Genomic DNA, 13,788 nt, shown 5'->3' with positions numbered 1-13,788 from the left:
GGCACAAATGAAATTAAAGCATTTATGCAACAAGGTTCTTTTTAGCATACCAGCATTTCTCTAAATACATTCACCGCCATGTGACTGACATAATTTTGCTAATCCATGTGTCAACTGTATTTTAACTTTTTTGATTAATTAAACATTTATAAAGAAAAAGTTTATTACCATTTAAATAGCATGCTAAAGGAGAAGAGAACTATTGCTGAGTTTTAGCTGGGCCCTGCTGCTACCTAATGACCTCAAAATTGTATCCAGCTCTCTTTGTTGAAATGGGAGATTAGTAATGGGTAGAGAGGTATTAAAGGTCTAGTCACACCAAAATGAGACTTAACAATGGAAAGAGAGAGGGAAAACTTTTACTATGTGATCTACCTTATAGATCGCATTTGATCTATATGATATATATATTTGATATAATATGTGAGTGTCACCTAAAGTCATCTTTGTCCTACCTAAGATCATTTTTGCTTCTATCTTGGTTCCTGTTCTTCACTTTGAGAAACACTGCAGTACATATAGTAACTGCGCTACATAACATATAGTAACTGGGTTGTCCAGGTCATGGTTCTGGAACTCCATCAGAATCGCCTAGAGGCCTGTTTAAAACAGATTTCTGAGTCATCCCGAGTTTCTGACTCAAAGTGTCTGTGGCAGGGCCTGAGGTTTTGCCCTTCTAATAGTTCCTGAGTAATTTTGATACAGCTAGCCCAGGAAGCACATTTGGAACGCACTGCCTTAGGTTGTACTTGGGGAAGAGGAAGTAGAGAACATACAGGTGGCATGTGTGTGAAGATTTCACCATCAATCTTGTGAGTGGAGGGATCTGGAATTTTTAATTAAGCAGATGAGGCAAAGAAACAATGTATTCTTGTGTTCCTGTGTCACTTCAATTTAATGAGTTCAGATTGATACTGCACCAAACCAGAGCGACCTGCAAAAACTTTAGCTAAGAGACAAAAGTACCTCCTCTCAAATAATACAGGTTGTTTCCAGGCTGCTAACTATCTGCAAGGCTCCCTGCATTGGCAACAGCAGTCAGTGATCACTAATACCGAAAGCAGAAAATGAGATTCTCCTTCTTTTCTCCAGACGTTTAAGACAGTACTTAACATAAACAAAAAATGCCATATCCATTAATATTCTTTCTCATCCAGTTCTCTTAGTAACTAGTAATTATTAAGTGCCTTCTGTGGGCCAGTTATTGAATTGTACTAGGTAATTACACACACACACACACACACTCTTTTAATGTGAGCATTTGACAGGCAAAGTAACTTGCCAAGGCTACACAATTATAGGAAGTAGAACTGGAATTCATATGCAAGTTTTATTCCAAAGCCCATGGTTTTTTTTTCTGCTAAACCACACTCACTTCTATTCTGACTACCCAACTTCATCTCTTAATAAAAGTGTATTTTATAAAAAATGAAAAGAAAAGACTCCAAAAGCTGAAACTTTGTAGTCAAAAGAATTGTAAAACGATGCCACCAGAAAATGAGAAATCAGTGATATTTAATCGGCAGAAAAGCTAGAGCTCCCTAGGTTCAAAGCAAAATTTAAGAATGCCTGGCTAAATTTTACTTTAAGGAGAGTGAGTAAATGGGTAGAATGAGTCTCAGGAATCCAACTGGTTTAGTTTACTTTTGAGTCACAAAAGAAATTTTCATTCCTGTCTGACGTGGCAGAAGCTGTTTGAAGAATGAACGTGGCAGTAGAAGCAACACTGGGCCAGGTGCGGTGGCTCATGCTTGTAATCCCAGCACTTTGGGAGGCCAAGGATCACCTGAGGTCAGGAGTTCGTGACCAGCCTGGCCAACATGGTGAAACTCCATCTCTACTAAAAACAAACAAAAAACAAAACAAAACAAAAAAACCGAAAATTAGTCAGGCATGGTGGTGCATGCCTGTAATCCTAGCTACTTGGGAGGCTGAGACAAGAAAATCGCTTGAATCCAGGAGGCAGAGGTTGCATTGAGCTGAGATGGCACCACTGCACTCCAGCCTGGATGACAGAGCGAGAGTCTGTTGCAAAATAAAACAAGCAGCAGCAACACTGAATTGAGAGCCATGAACCTTGGACTCTGGTGTTCTTTTGTCTCAGGAATTCAGACTTCATTTCTCTAGTTCCTAGTTTTATCATCTGTAAACTACGCAGCTGGACTAAGCTCCATTCCGTTCCTCAAAGCTCCATTCATTCGAAAGGTAGCCTCCTTCACTGGACTTACCAGCATTGTAGGCTTCAAAAGATAAAGCTCATCTTTTAGCACGAGAGGAGTATGATTTAATTGTAAAGTCAGCGTGTGGGTTTCAACCTTCAGTCTCTCAAGAGCCTATTAATCTACTCATATGTGATGTTATACTGCTATACTCTTTAAAAAAATACATAGTGAAAACCTGAGAGATCCTGAACCCTTAAATCCATATAAATAGACTGTAAGAAATGAATTATCCAAGAAATTTTTAAAAAGTCATCAATGAATGAAATGACGAACTCAGTAGGTGTTATTAAGAGTAATTATAGTAACATCTAGAAAGAAAATAACATCTGTGATTTGCATGATTAATGGCTTAATGTAACAGTACATCTGTTAATGGAATAATACTCCAAGCACTCTTGACTGTACATTTGCAAGATCTGGAAACAGAGAAGAAACTGTGGAAGAAGGGAGTAGAGGAGTAGCAGAGTGCCATATTGGCTTTTGGAGGTCAAGCTCCTCTCCACAGTTTTCAGATTCTCCTCTGCCTACCTTGGCCAGAATTGCCTGGCAAATTCAGAGAAAAACCAAGTTTCACCAGATGCATGCATGCACTCCCATAGGCAAAATAACTAGAAGCTCAGTATAATTTTTATTTTTAACATTACTTTTCACCTTAGGGTTAGGCATAGTGTCACTCCAGCCTTAATAGCAGGCCACAGGACTGCCCTAAATGTATTCATCATAGACCTGCATGCATGGGGCTTTTTTTTTCCTGGAAGGAGTAACTCATACTTAGGGAGCGAACACATTTTTCTTTAAGCACCAGTTTTCTCCTTTGAACTCAAAGGAAAGTCAAACTTCCCACCTATAGTGGAAAACTACTGCAATATGGCAGCTTCAGAGTTTATCAAGATGAAATCGGGAAGCCATGTAATGATCTCATTCTCTTCCTCAAAGCTGTAGTTTCTGTCTGCTTTGAGGAGAAGGCTGTAACCCCATCTGCTTCCTCAGGCTGCGCTGGATGAATGCAGGATAGCAGGATATATTATTTATCATAAAATGTATTCAGGCACATTCAGGCTGCAAGCCCTGTTGAGTAAGGAAGTAGCATTTGCCATCAGCTTATCATAATGAAATCAATTGACAAAAAATAAAACATTCTGTTAGAAAAGAAATGTGGATCTTGCACCCAGTAAGCCAAATGAAATTTCAAATGCAGTGTAAAGAAAAGTAGTTATATCCTGGGCCTAATTCAGAACTCCGACTTGATTCTAAGAGGCAATTACTCCCCCATTATGCAGGTAAGGCCAGGATGCTTTTACTTACCCCAGCAAAGCTGACGTCCCTATTGAGCAGGCTCCAGTAAAAGAAAACAGTCCTTGAAAGTGGCGGTATTTCTCTCGCACACCTTGGCTAAAATAGTTCTCTTTCCTATGGAATTTTTCATTTTTCTGATTATATCTGATTATGTCAAGGCAAGGCCTCAAGCTAACACTCCCTCAGAAACTTAGAGAAGATGACACACTGAAAATAAATAACTGTGACCAATGAAAGAAAAAGGAAAAATAAGCTGCCTCACTAGGCCCAAGAGTGAAAGAGAAGAATGGTGAGTCTGTGAATGTGAGGCTGAGTCCCAGAACAGTGAAGGCAGTGTTCTTCGACTTGGCTGAACATTTACATTGTTAGACATGGCTCTTGCATAAATTTCTACTTTCTGTGAATCAATGAGCTAGCAATATCAAAATTCATAGTGATTTTTGTTCTCTACATATGGTACAAAATGACTTTGTCCATCTACCTTTGGTAATGCATGTAATTAAGTGTGAGACAATTATAACCTTGTAGCTCCCTTTGGGGGCCTGAAATATAATTCAGTTGCTTGGTTTCAAGGGCACTTAAGACAGACTAGACTCTCTGCGGTGACTTCTATATATGCATGCTGATGATGAATTTGCCCTCAAAGCTTCAGAAGTCTCATTTTGCAGTAGTCATAGTTTTTATTGATTACTGTTTGATTATACAAAATAAGGAAAGTGGGACCAATATATTAGAGTTGCAGATTATGTGAATGGTGCAAACATACAGAAAATCAGAATTATTAACGGGCTTATTGATGGCTTCGATTCATACCCTAAAATGAGATTTTCATGTATAATCCTTTTATTAAGTTACCTATGACTCAACTAATTGGCATAAATGTCATGAGCAAGTTGCTGTATTGATGGATAATTATTGATGGATCCATAAATAAAAGAGACGGTAGAATGAGCAATAAGTTGATTTTAAGGGTAGTAAAAAAGAAATATTACCAAACTTAAGAATAAAAGGTGTTGGAAAGAAGTGAACATACTATCTAACTTCATGAAAATCTTTACCTAAGATTTTGGTTGGTTGTGAGAGTAACTGTGAACTTTATATGTACCTAGAGATCTTATCAGACTACCAAGAAGAAACATGGACACAGGAAACACTTGACAAGAGAAGAAACACCCACACCATCTAAAATCTGCATCGCTGTGTAAGACATAAGCTAGGAATTTTTAAGAACATGAAATTTGCCTGTGCTTTAGACAGTCTAGAATTTTTTAAAAAGTGAATTGGCATTTCAAAATTCCCCATCTGCTAAGGAGAAGAATGCTTAAGTCCCTGTTCCTTTACTTCCCTTCACTCAGAGTGCCATGGCTTCTAGGGACAAGTGTGGTCTAGAATCACAGATATGGTTAAACTGCAGAATGTTGCACTCGTGGGTAACTGGAGGTTATTTAGTGCAGGCCCCTTGTGCTATGGAGGAGAATGCTGAAGCTCAGAGAAGTGAATACAACTGCTCAAAGCCACACGGGAATTTGGTGGTGAACGTGGGACCTCAAACCACATCGTCTTTCTCCCAAGACTAGTATAATTTCCATCACTGGTCTTTCTCCTAAGACCAGCTCTTTCCCATGATCACTTTCCCAGTAAAGAGAGGCACGTGCAATTTAGGAAAAAATGTGTCTATAGCATCCCTTGGGTTTTCATGCTAACCAGTGAATAGAGAGTCCTCAAATATGTTCATTTTCCAAATTGCCTGGAAATTGTAAATACTAACAGACATATGGCAAATTATTTGTAAAATGTGTTGAAATTAGGTGACACTGTCTGGCTAATTAGAACCCTAATAAACAAATAATAGATAAGAAATGCTACGTTCAGTTTTTATTAGAGGGACTATCTTTCTGTTGTCTAGCTGCTGGAATTTTCTAATAAATCATATTTTAAAAATCACACTTCACAGTTTTACTGATAGGTCCTATTTCCAGCAGGCAATCTTTCTGTACTTAAGCAATTTAGCATTTTTGTATGTATTTGCATTTCTTACTGACCATATCATGCTTTTCATTTCTGATTTTTACACAGTATGTCACGTCTAGCTTTTATATTCTTGCTGCCCAAACTAGTCAATTAAAGAAGTAATTGTGGACAGAGGCTTTTGCTCCCATCCCCATCCCCGACACCAGTACCACACAACCAGGATGGATTTCATAATCTTAAGACTATCTTCTACAAGCTGTGCAAGTATTATTGGTGGTAATTTTTATTTTTTATTATAAATTCTGGGATACACCTGCAGAACGTGCAGGTTACATAGGTATACACGTGCCGTGGCGGTTTGCTGCACCCATCAACCCGTCACCTACATTAGGCATTTCTGCTAATGCTATCCTTCCCCTAGCCCCCCAACCCCTGATAGGCCCCAGTGTGTGATTTTCCTTCCCTGTGTCAATGTGTTCTCATTGTTCAACTCCCACTTATGAGAACATGCGGTGTTTGGTTTTCTGTTCCTGTGCTAATTTGCTAAGAATGATGGCTTCCAGCTTCATCCATGTCCCTGCAAAGGACATGAACTCATCCTTTTTTTATGGCTGCATAGTATTCCATGGTGTGTATGTGCTACATTTTCTTTATCCAGTCCATCATTGATGGGCATTTAGGTTGGTTCCAAGTCTTTGCTATTGTGAACAGTGCTGCAATAAACATACGTGTGCATGTATCTTTATAGTAGAATGATTTATAGGGTATATATCCAGTAATGGGATTGCTGGGTCAAATTGTATTTATGGTTCTAGATCCTTGATGAATCTCCACACTATCTTCTACAACGGTTGAACTAATTACACTCCCTATTGGTGGTAATTTTTACTGAGTACTTTGTGCCAGCACCATGTTAAGTGCTCTACATACTTTGACTCATTTAATTCCCTTAAAAACTTTGATTGACACAATTATTCTTCTACAAGAGCGAAAATGGAGGCAAAGGAATAAAATAATATAACTGTGTTTTCACATAACTAGGAAGTATCTGGGACTCGAACTACAGATTGTTTAACCATTCACCTTTGAAGGACATCTGAGTTATTTCCAGCTCTGTTATAAAGTTGCTATAAACATTTGTGCACAGGTTTTGTGTGAATAGAAGTCTTTATTTTTTTTCTAATATAAATGCACAGACAGAAGTTTAATTCCTGGATTGTATGGTATGTTTAGTATTTTAATATATGTGTGTTTAGTATTTTAACTCCTAGATGTATTTGCATGTTTAGTATTTTAAGAAACTGCCATATTCTTCCAGAGTGACTATACCATTTTACATTCTTACCAGCAAGGTATGAGGGGCCCTAATTTCTTCACATCCTCACCAACATTTGGTGTTGTCACTACTCTTTAGTTATTTCAATAGGTGTAAAGCAATATCTCACTGTGGTTTTAATTTGCATTTTCCTAATGGTTGATGTTCAGTATCTTTTTATATGCTTATTTCTCAGCTATATATTTTGTTTGGTGAAATATTTCTTAATGTCTTTTGCTTATGTTTTAATTAATTTTTTTCTTAGTTTTGAGGGTTCTTTATATACACTATTCCTTTGTTGAATATGTGGTTGGGAAATGTTTTCTTTCAATCCATAGTTTATCTTTTTATCCTCTTCATAGGGTATTACACAGATCAAAAGGTTTATTTACATCAATTTTTAAAGCAATTTGAATCAATTTTTCTTTTCACTTTTTGCCTACTTCTAAATCTTATTTATCCTATTTTTCTCTAAAAATTTTATACTTTTATGTATTACATTTAAGTCTACGATCCATTTTGAGTTAAATTTTGTATAAAGTGTAACATTAAGATCAAGGTTTCCTTGTGTGTTTATTTGGATTTTTTGTACTAGCATCACTTTTTTATGACTGTCCTTCCTCCATTGAATTGTTCTTGTAACTTTGTTAAAAAAAATCAGTTTCATATTTGTGTGGATCTACTCCCGGATTCTGTATTTTTTCCATTGTTTATAACCCTGCCAGTACCACAGTCTCAATGACTATAAGCATATAAATCTTAAAATCAGGTAGATGGATTCCTTCCACTTTATTTTTTTCAAAATTGTTTTAACTATTCTAGGTTTATATGCCTTTTCATATAAATTGTATAATAATCTTGTATCTAGAAGAAACTTTTTGGATTTTGATAGTGATTAAATTTATATACCAATTTGGGAAAAATTGACATCTTTACTATTTGAATTGTCCAATCCATGGACATAGTATGTCGCTTCATCTACATAGGTCCTCTTTGATTTATGTTATCAACATTGTGTAGTTTTCAGCATATGAGTCCTATACACGTTTTGTTTGCTGCACGTATGTTCTGGCTGGTGTACCAAAATACAATACATTTTTGTATGTTTATCTTATATTCTGCAATTTTAGTGACTTGCTCATTAGTTCTAGGAGTATACTGTAGATTCCTTGGATTTTCTACAAAGACAATCATGTCACCTGCAAATAGAAATAGTCTTATTTCTTCCTAATACATATGCCTATTATTTTATTTTCTTGCCTTATTACACTGACTGAAACTTTTAAGACTATGTTGAATAAAAGTGATAAGAGTAAACATCATTGTCCTGTTCTCAGTCTCAGGGGAAAATATTCAGTCTGTCACTAATAAGTATAATGTTAGCTGTATATTGTTTGCAGATGATTTTTATAAAGTTGAGGGAGTATTTCTATTTTTCTGAGATATTTTTTAGTGAGAATGGGTGAATTAGTTTTCTTCTGCATTAATTCCATTTGAATTTAATTAATGCATTAATTGATATGATCATGTAATTTTTCTGCTTTAGCTTGTTAATACAGTCTATTAACTGATTTTCAGATATTGACCTAGCTTTGCATACCTGGAATAGACTCCATTTGGCCATCATGTATAATTTTTTATTGATGAATTCTGTTTTCTCATCTTTTGTTAATAACTTTTGCATCTATATTAAGGATGACTTTGGGTCTGTAATTTTTTATATTGTTTTTCCTGGGTTTGATATCAGGGTAATACTAGCTTCATAGAACAATTTGAGAAATAACCTATTGTACCTTATCTTCTGGAAAATACTTACAGAGTTGGAATTAATTTTTCTTTAAACAAGTTGTAGGCATTCCCCAGTGAAATCATCTGGGTCTGGAGATGTCTTTTTTGGAGGTTTTAAAATAACAAATTCAGTTTCCTTAACAGATATAGAGCTATTGAAAATATCTATTTTGCATTCAGTGAGTTTTGGTAGTTTGTGTTTTTTAAAGAAATTGGCCCATTTTATCTAGAGTTGTCTACATAACTTTCTTATTATCCCTTGATTCTGCTGTGTCAGTGGTGATATCCATTTCATTTTTGACATTGGTAATTTTTGTCTATTCTGTTGTTTCTTTGCCAGTCTTCCTGGAGGTCTATTAATTCTATTTATTGAACTTTTAAAAGAACCAGCTCTTTGTTTTGTTGATTTTCTTGCTTTCTTGTTTCAATTTTAGGGATTTCTGTGTTTTAATTTATTTCCTTGTGCTTGCTTTGGGATATTTTGATCTTTTTCCAGATTTCTGAGATGGAAGCTTCGATTACTGAGAAAATTTTCTCTTTTCCAGCATATGCATTTAGTTATATAAATTTCTCTCTCAGTATTGCTTTAGCTGTGTCCCATAAATTTTACTGTGTTGTATTTTCATTTTTGTTCAGGTCAATGTATTTTTCCCTTGAGATTTGCTGTTTTATTCATGAGCCATTTAGATGGTTTAATTTTCAAATGTTTGCAGATTTTTATCTTTCTATAATTAATTTCTAGTTTGATTTCATTATGGTCAGAGAATGCACTCTGTACAATTTTAATTATTTTAAACTTGTCAACATTCATTTTGTGGCTCAGAATATACTATTTCCCGGTATTTGTTTGGTGGCACTTGAACAGAATGAATATCCTACTTTTCTCAGGGGAGGAGTATTCTACATTGTTTATTAGACTGTTTTGTTTGATGTAAAATTTTTTTATATTCTTGATTTTTTAGTTTTAAAAATAAATTGTTGAGAGGGGTATTGTGGAATTGTGTATTTCTCCTTTCAGTCATATTGGTTTTTGTTTTACGTGCTTTGCGACTATGTTGTTTGGTGCATACACATTTAAAATCGTGTCTCCCTTGTAGATTGACCCTTTGACCATTATATAATGTCCCTCTCCGTCTCTGGTAATTTTCTTTGTTCTGAAGTTTACACTTCGTCTGATATTAATATAGGTACTTTTGTTTTCCTTGGTTTCCATAATATATCTTTTTCCATCCTTTTATTTTTAATCTGCTTATATTGCTATATTTGAAGTGAGTTTCTTGTAAAAGCATGTAATTGATCATTTTAAAATTAACTTTGTCAATCTTTATTTTAATAAATTTTGAATTTTGTTTCTCAAGTCACTGGTATGTAAACTGTGTTCCTTGGAGTCCCAGATATTTTCCACCTGCCAGTGGGTCTGTAACTGGAGAGAAAAGGCAGGCTGCATGGTGAGGTTCCAGGCCCCAAACTACATGTTTTAGTTGGCATAATCATTTGCATAGAATGTGATTATTAATATGTTAGGGACTAAGATTACCATTTTGTTTTTGTCTTCCTTTTTTGTTTTCTTTTTCTTACCTTTCTGTGGTTGAACATTTTTTAGAAGTCCCTTTTCAGCTTTTGCATTTTTGAGTGCATCTCTTTGTATAGATTTTGAATGATTGCTTTAGGTATTGTATTATATATACACAACTTATTACAATCTATAGTTTTATCATTTTACCAGTTTGAGTGACATACAAAAACTTTACTTCCTTTCTCCTTCTCAATTTATAATTTTTCATAAATATGTCCTCTACATATATTTAGAACCAAATGAGATGTGTCATAATTTTTACTTCAATAGTGAAACATAATTTAGAAAGTTTAAGAGAAGAAAAGCCTATTGTATTTAGCTATTTTTAAAATTATGTTATGTTTTCCTTTCTGGTGCTCCAAGATTACTTATTTTGTCTTTCCTTTTTGTTTAGAGAACTTCTCTTAGCCTTCTTTTAGGGTAGGTCTGCTGGCAACTAATTCTCTTGGTTTTCCTTCATTTGCGAATGTCTTATTTCCCCCTTTAATTTTTTGTTTTCACACATAGCATTGATCCCTTTTGTTTTTAAAGGATATTTTTACTGGGTATAGAATTGTGGATTAAAACTTCTTATACAGCACTTAAAAATATTTTTGTACTTCCTTCTGGCCTCCATGATTTTTAATGAGAAATCCTCTGTCATTTAAATTATTCTTCCTCTGAGGTAAGCCATTATTCTCTTTTTCTAGTTCCATTCAAGATTTTTTCTTTGTCTTTGCCTTTCAGAAGTTTAATTATATCTTGGTGTAGATTTCTTTGAATTTATTCTGTTTGGGATTTCCTCATCTTCTTAAATCTGTAAATTCAAAGCACAGGCCCCTCCCCCTAGCCCCCTTTAAATTTTAGATAAGCCTATTCTGATCCCAGTGTTCTGTATATCTAAAATAAGTCTTTTATCTCACTCCTTGGCACTCTACTATTTATCTTCCAGGCACAGTAAAAAGCAGAAAGCAAAAAACTCAGAAACCTGGAATTTATTAATATCTAGAGTAGACTGTTTCCCACTACTTGTTGGAAATAGCTTGCATATTCAACACTGGTGACTGGTGACTAGATAACTAAATTTAGTATGGCCATCAGGTATGCTTATTAACTTGGAGGCATTTTAGTGTATTCTAATTGAGAAAAGCAACTTGTGCAGGGCAACTCCATTTATAAATAATGACCTATGTGTGCATCTTTGTGTGACTGGATATTTGCATGAACATAGTGACAGTATCTAAGGATACATTTTGTGATGTCAACTCTAGTTGTTGCAGAAAAGTAGAAATAGCTTAACTTTTACTTGTACACCTTTCATTTCATTTATTATGAATAAATGTATATTACTCTTTTTATTTCTAAAAAATATAAAACAATGTACAAAGCCATCATATTTCCTTTGTGAAGATGATCTTTATTTGGGGCAATAGTATGTATTTAGTCTCAAATATTTTTCCAAAGATATTCAATTGTCTGCCCAGGGTTCTTGACTTTTGTATGCTTAAGGATAATTTGGCTCATGAAATGAAAGCCAACTCTTGATTACTGGGAATGAATTAACTTATACTTACCTAAGTTAAACAGATGTACAAATGTATAAAGTAGAAAATACAAAATCTTAATAAATTTGTTAAAACAAAAATATATTAAAAGATACCTACTATACAGAATTAGAGAAAAACTAGTAAATGTCACATTGTATCTGTTATGATGATTACAGGACTGATTCACTGACTAAATGAGATAAGTTTAATGGGTCTTGTCTACCTTTCCCCAACGTAGGCTTGGTTCTTTCTCTAGATATATGTCAAGCAAATTTTTAGAAAGGAGCAGTTTGAAGGAGTATGACATCTCCTACACCAATTAGTTTGATTTCTGAAAGAATTTTAGAAGGTAAAGATGAGACAACAATGAAGAAACTTTATACTAAACAATGTTGAAGGGGGCATGAACAGACTCAGCTAAAAAAACATCAACTGCAGGTTGCCTTAGTGGATAATTTTTGGTCCTTTGTCATAAAGTATTTTATGTGATATTCAGTTTTCCAAAACCAGATGTCACACAATGGTAACAATCAGCAGAGATATTTTGTTTAGCATTCACAGACTTAAATTTTAGATTCATTGGCAGCATTCAAACATTGGGTGATTTCTCATGTGAATGAAGATATATTTTTCAAGAAACAAGTCAAAAAAACAGTTGATGATGCGTACATATTCCCACAAGTCAAGTGCTGGCCATTGCTGAATAATGGCCACCCACTTTGGACAGAGCACAAGTATCCCCATTCCTCACCCAGACTGCTTCAGTAGGCCATATTATCTGCCTGTAGCAACTCAGTTTTTAACTTCTGTCTTAAAAGATTATTTTCATAGTTCTTTACTTTGCTCTTTAGGATGATACTGTGTAATAATACTGTGTTTCAGAATATGATATGTAATTTTGCTTAATTTTTATTAAGTGCATTTTGTATCATCTTTTGGCCATTTTTGTTTTACTCATGATTTTGACTTTGCCATGACCTATTTTCCTTTAATTTTTCCAGTTAATCAAAAGGTGGCTGAATAGTGGGGAAGACATTGATGTTCCGATTTTACACACTAGAATAGAGAACTACCATGATTCTCTTTTCTGCTCATTTTATCAGCTAATTTTTTGTATATAAAACATGAATAAAAATCTCTCCAAAGTAAATATTTTGATGATTATGGAAGGAAACTTGGCAGGGATAATTCACTAAATTCTGAGGAAAGTTAAGTTTTAAAATAAAATAACTGAATATTGATGTTGAAATGTTTATATCCAAAATTTAAATAGATACTTTACAGCATTAGATCAAGTCACAAAAAGGGGTCACAAAATAAGCTTGTAATTTTTTGTTCAAATCAATGCATGAGGAGAAATGGATTAGTTTTGATATTCATAAAGTATGGAAAAGTTTTTACATTGTATATGCTCTGCAATAGAAGACATTCACAATTATGCTGAATACAAGGAGAATTATTGAGTTTTTTCTATTGATAAGAAAAAATGTAATATAATCACTCTATTTGTATAGGACAGTGGTTCTCATACCTTTTGGAATCAGGGCTCCTTTACACACTTAAAAATTATTTAGAACTCGAATGAGTTTTTATTTATGTGGGTCTATATTTACTGTATTAGAAACTTAGACATTTTAAAATAAGTTACTTGTTTAAAAATAACAATATATCTATTACATCTTAACAAATGGCATATTTTTATGATAAATAACTATATTTTCCAAAAAAAAAATTAGGAAGAATTTTTCTTCCTAATGGTTTACCCCTGTGGATTTCATGCTTACCTGGCCAGTCTCCATCATCATGTAAGTCAATTTCTTGCAATAAATGTATTCAATGATATCTCCTACAGGTTTTGTTTCTCTGGTTAAACTGTGACTGATACAGGGACCCTGTGGGGTCCTCAGCCATTACTTTGAGAATCAATGGTATACAGTGTTCTTTATAAAGCCTTTCATGTCGCTAACCTAATTGGCTTGACATAATAATTATGTGGAGCCAATAAGGCAGAAATTGTTACTTCTATCCTGAAAGAAGATATTTATCAAATGGTACAATCCATCAGCAGCTCTTAATCTTGATCCTTACATTTCC

The 13,788-nt window shown here is 34.4% G+C and overlaps 2 protein-coding genes across 3 annotated transcripts in view; both read right to left on the bottom strand.

Annotated features, from left to right (window-relative positions):
* SLU7 (SLU7 homolog, splicing factor) overlaps positions 1-13,788 on the bottom strand; it is an 867,785-nt gene that overhangs the window by 444,432 nt on the left and 409,565 nt on the right. The window lies entirely within an intron of this gene.
* ATP10B (ATPase phospholipid transporting 10B (putative)) overlaps positions 1-13,788 on the bottom strand; it is a 364,478-nt gene that overhangs the window by 275,199 nt on the left and 75,491 nt on the right. Inside the window, exon 1 of one of the 2 annotated variants that reach the window (XM_050794770.1) lies at positions 3,528-3,815. The exons of the other annotated variant lie outside the window; for it this stretch is intronic. The gene's annotated coding sequence lies outside the window, so the exon portion shown is untranslated. Of the gene's footprint in view, positions 1-3,527; positions 3,816-13,788 lie in introns of those variants that run through there. 2 annotated transcript variants of the gene reach the window in all.

The sequence above is a fragment of the Macaca thibetana genome, chromosome 6 (assembly GCF_024542745.1).
Source record: "Macaca thibetana thibetana isolate TM-01 chromosome 6, ASM2454274v1, whole genome shotgun sequence".
NCBI classification, from domain to species: domain Eukaryota; kingdom Metazoa; phylum Chordata; class Mammalia; order Primates; family Cercopithecidae; genus Macaca; species Macaca thibetana.
Note: the sequence above shows the minus strand (reverse complement) of the source record. Positions and strands in the feature narration are given on the sequence as shown.